This window comes from Lampetra fluviatilis, unplaced genomic scaffold, assembly GCF_964198595.1.
Source record: "Lampetra fluviatilis unplaced genomic scaffold, kcLamFluv1.1 SCAFFOLD_1049, whole genome shotgun sequence".
In the NCBI taxonomy this organism is placed as follows: domain Eukaryota; kingdom Metazoa; phylum Chordata; class Hyperoartia; order Petromyzontiformes; family Petromyzontidae; genus Lampetra; species Lampetra fluviatilis.
The window spans coordinates 22416-27500 of record NW_027620901.1 but is presented as its reverse complement, the minus strand read 5'-3'; the positions used below and the strand labels follow the sequence as shown (position 1 = coordinate 27500).

General features: G+C 56.5%; 1 long non-coding RNA gene across 2 annotated transcripts in view; it reads left to right on the top strand.

Moving 5' to 3' along the window:
* The window catches only part of LOC144954518 (uncharacterized), an 8691-nt gene extending 4587 nt beyond the window's left edge, over window positions 1-4104 (top strand). For both annotated transcript variants that reach the window (XR_013641248.1, XR_013641249.1), the window contains exons 3-5: window positions 1442-1493; window positions 3444-3514; window positions 3891-4104. This is a non-coding gene — a long non-coding RNA (uncharacterized LOC144954518). The remainder of the gene's footprint in view (window positions 1-1441; window positions 1494-3443; window positions 3515-3890) is intronic.
* Window positions 4105-5085: the final 981 nt, after the last annotated feature.

Here is a 5085-nt window from a genome sequence, read left to right as displayed (position 1 = left end):
GTGGGTGACACACACACACACACAAAGACACACACAGACAGATAGACACACACACAGACACACACACAGACACACACACAGACACACAGATAGATAGACACACAGACAGACACACACAGATAGACACACACAGACACACACACACACACACAGATAGACACACACAGACACACACATACACAGACACACACAGTGACACACACACACACAGACACACACACAGTGACACACACAGTGACACACACACACAGACACACACACACAGACAGAGACATACACAGAGACTCACACACAGATAGACACACACAGACACACACACACAGACACACACACAGATAGACACACACAGACACACACACACAGACACACACAGTGACACACACACACAGACACACACAGTGACACACACACATAGACACACACACAGATAGACACACAGTGACATACACACAGACACACACAGATAGACACACACAGTGACACACACACACAGACACAAACACACAGACACACAGACACACACACAGATAGACACACACAGTGACACACACACACAGACACACACACAGACACACAGTTACACACACACACAGACACACACAACAACAACAACAACAGATATTCGCCACTAAGTGGCGGTGACGTCACCACGACGCTTGTGCCAGGCCAAGTGCACCTTGAGGCCACGTGAAGTGTCGAACGCCCGCTGGCAGGAGGTCACGGGGCAGACCCAGCAGGTGCCACGGGTCGACTGACCGAGATGACCGAGATGACTGGCTGATGCACCACCTGTGCCCCCTACTGTGCCAACTTGCTGTGCTTTAGCCACCCGGAGCTCCGCTCGTTGTTGTGAGCGTCGCTCCTCCGCCCTCCGTTGTTGTTGGAGGGTGACTGCCTCCAACTGCCCAGTAGCGTCCTTCACGAGCCTCCTCCACTGAGGCCGATCTTGACACCGCTGGTACCAGTCATCGGCACTCAGCTCCACGTCCTCCTGTACCACATCACTCCATCTCTTCTCTAGCCCGTGCCGCGCCCGTTTAGCCCCCTCAATCCGGCCGAACAAAAGCTGTTTAGGCATGCGGTGGCTGGGCATGCGGGCTACATGACCCAGCCAACGCAGCCTTGCCTGCCAGAGGAGCTCACCGATGGGACTTTGCCCAGATCTTTCAAGGATTTGTGAGCTCCTCACACAATCCAGCCTGCAGGTTAAACCCAGGATGGATCGTAGGCAGGCCAGCCTAAATGTTTCTAACCGGCGAAGATGCTCCATTAGGGGGGTCCACGTTTCGCAAGCGTAGAGAAGGGAGGGAATGACTGTGGCCGAGAAGACCTGATGCACACACAGACATACACACACACAGACACACACAGACACACACACACACACACAGACACACACACTACTACTAACTCTCTCTTACTAACTCTTTCTCCGCCTCAGGCTGGAGGATCTGTGGTCAACGATGAGGATGGATGCTGCCAGAGTTGTGACCGTAAGTTGACGTCTCAACGTGGACAAACATTTACACGCCTAGCGACCTCCTGTAGACCAGGCGAGGTGGTCAACATCTACCACGACTTTCTGTAGACCGGGCGAGGTGGTCAACATCTACCACGACCTCCTGTAGACCAGGCGAGGTGGTCAACGTCTACCACGACCTCCTGTAGACCAAGCGAGGTGGTCAACATCTACCAAGACCTCCTGTAGACCAGGCGAGGTGGTCAACATCTACCAAGACCTCCTATAGACCAGGCGAGGTGGTCAACATCTACCACGACCTCCTGTAGACCAGGCGAGGTGGTCAACATCTACCACGACCTCCTGTAGACCAGGCGTGGTGGTCAACATCTACCACGACCTCCTGTAGACCAGGCGAGGTGGTCAACATCTGTCACGACCTCCTGTAGACCAGGCGAGGTGGTCAACATCTACCACGACCTCCTGTAGACCAGGCGAGGTGGTCAGCATCTACCACGACCTCCTGTAGACCAGGCGAGGTGGTCAGCATCTACCACGACCTCCTGTAGACCAGGCGAGGTGGTCAACATCTACCACGACCTCCTGTAGACCAGGCGTGGTGGTCAACATCTACCACGACCTCCTGTAGACCAGGCGAGGTGGTCAACATCTGTCACGACCTCCTGTAGACCAGGCGAGGTGGTCAACATCTACCACGACCTCCTGTAGACCAGGCGAGGTGGTCAGCATCTACCACGACCTCCTGTAGACCAGGCGAGGTGGTCAACATCTGTCACGACCTCCTGTAGACCAGGCGAGGTGGTCAACATCTACCACGACCTCCTGTAGACCAGGCGAGGTGGTCAGCATCTACCACGACCTCCTGTAGACCAGGCGAGGTGGTCAACATCTGTCACGACCTCCTGTAGACCAGGCGAGGTGGTCAGCATCTACCACGACCTCCTGTAGACCAGGCTAGGTGGTCAGCATCTACCACGACCTTCTGTAGACCAGGCGAGGTGGCCAACATCTACCACGACCTCCTGTAGACCAGGTGAGGTAGTCAACATCTACCACGACCTCCTGTAGACCAGGCTAGGTGGTCAACATCTACCACGACCTCCTGTAGACCAGGCTAGGTAGTCAACATCTACCACGACCTCCTGTAGACCAGGTGAGGTAGTCAACGTCTACCACGACCTCCTGTAGACCAGGCGAGGTGGTCAACGTCTACCACGACCTCCTGTAGACCAGGCGAGGTGGTCAACATCTACCACGACCTCCTGTAGACCAGGCGAGGTGGTCAACATCTACCACGACCTCCTGTAGACCAGGCGAGGTGGTCAACATCTACCACGACCTCCTGTAGACCAGGCGAGGTGGTCAACATCTACCACGACCTCCTGTAGACCAGGCGAGGTGGTCAACATCTACCACGACCTCCTGGAGACCAGGCGAGGTGGTCAACATCTACCACGACCTCCTGTAGACCAGGCGAGGTGGTCAACATCTACCACGACCTCCTGTACACCAGGCGAGGTGGTCAACATCTACCACGACCTCCTGTAGACCAGGCGAGGTGGTCAACATCTACCACGACCTCCTGTGTACCATGTTAGAACTGTTACTGATGATGATGCTGTTGATGTTGATGATGATGCTGATGGTGATGATGTTGATGATGATGCTGATGATGATGTTGATGATGATGTTGATGGTGATGATGTTGATGATGATGCTGATGATGATGTTGATGATGATGCTGATGATGATGTTGATGATGATGATGATGATGCTAATGATGATGCTACTGATGATGATGATGCTACTGATGATGATGATGCTGCTGCTACTGATGATGATGATGCTACTGATGATGATGATGATGCTACTGATGATGATGATGATGCTGCTACTGATGATGATGATGATGCTACTGATGATGATGATGATGCTGCTACTGATGATGATGATGTTGTTCCAGTGTCATCAGCGGGCTGTCAGCTGAGTGTCGTCCACATGGATCTGGACGCGGATGGCTGCCTCATCCCCTCGGTAGCCACTCGCAACAACCACCACAACAACAACCAGCACCATCACAACCACTACAACCACAACCACCACAACCATCACCACCACAACAACCACCACCACCACAACTACATACACAACAACAACCAGCACCATCACAACCACTACAACCACCACCACCACCAGGAGATGTGGTTAACCACCTCGTGTGTGTCTGTGTCTGTGTGTGTCTGTGTGTGTGTGTGTGTCTGTGTGTGTGTGTCTGTGTGTGTGTGTGTGTCTGTGTGTGTGTGTCTCTGTGTGTGTGTGTCTGTGTGTCTGTGTCTGTGTGTGTGTGTGTGTCTGTGTGTCTCTGTGTGTGTGTGTGTCTGTGTGTGTGTGTGTCTGTGTGTGTGTGTAGGTGCCTGTGCGAGTGTGCCAGGGCTTCTGCGCCAGCTCCAGTGAGTGGACTGGGGACTCGTTCCGCCGCGTTGGCGTCAGCTGCTCCGAGTCCGGCCCCCTCGCTCCACGGATCATCGCGTGTCCCACCAACCCCCAGCGCACAGCCACGGTGCTGGAGCCAGCGGCGTGCTCCTGCGTGGAACAGTAGCTCCACATCACTCAGTGACCCACCAACCCCCACCACCCCCCATCACCCAGTGACCCACCACCCCCATCACTCAGTGACCCACCAACCCCCACCACCCCCATCACCCAGTGACCCACCACCCCCCATCACCCCCATCACCCAGTGACCCACCACCCCCATCACTCAGTGACCCACCAACCCCCACCACCCCCATCACCCAGTGACCCACCACCCCCCACCACCCCCATCACCCAGTGACCCACCACCCCCCACCACCCCCATCACTCAGTGACCCACCACCCCCATCACCCAGTGACCCACCACCCCCCACCACCCCCATCACCCAGTGACCCACCACCCCCATCACTCGGTGACCCACCAACCCCCACCACCCCCATCACTCAGTGACCCACCACCCCCATCACTCAGTGACCCACCAACCCCCACCACCCCCATCACCCAGTGACCCACCACCCCCCACCACCCCCATCACCCAGTGACCCACCACCCCCATCACTCAGTGACCCACCAACCCCCACCACCCCCATCACTCAGTGACCCACCACCCCCATCACTCAGTGACCCACCAACCCCCACCACCCCCATCACCCAGTGACCCACCACCCCCATCACCCAGTGACCCACCACCCCCATCACCCAGTGACCCACCACCCCCATCACTCAGTGACCCACCAACCCCCACCACCCCCATCACCCAGTGACCCACCACCCCCATCACTCAGTGACCCACCAACCCCCACCACCCCCATCACCCAGTGACCCACCACCCCCATCACCCAGTGACCCACCACCCCCATCACTCAGTGACCCACCAACCCCCACCACCCCCATCACTCAGTGACCCACCAACCCCCACCACCCCCATCACTCAGTGACCCACCAACCCCCACCACCCCCATCACCCAGTGACCCACCAACCCCCACCACCCCCATCACCCAGTGACCCACCAACCCCCACTACCCCCATCACCCAGTGACCCACCAACCCCCACCACCCCCATCACCC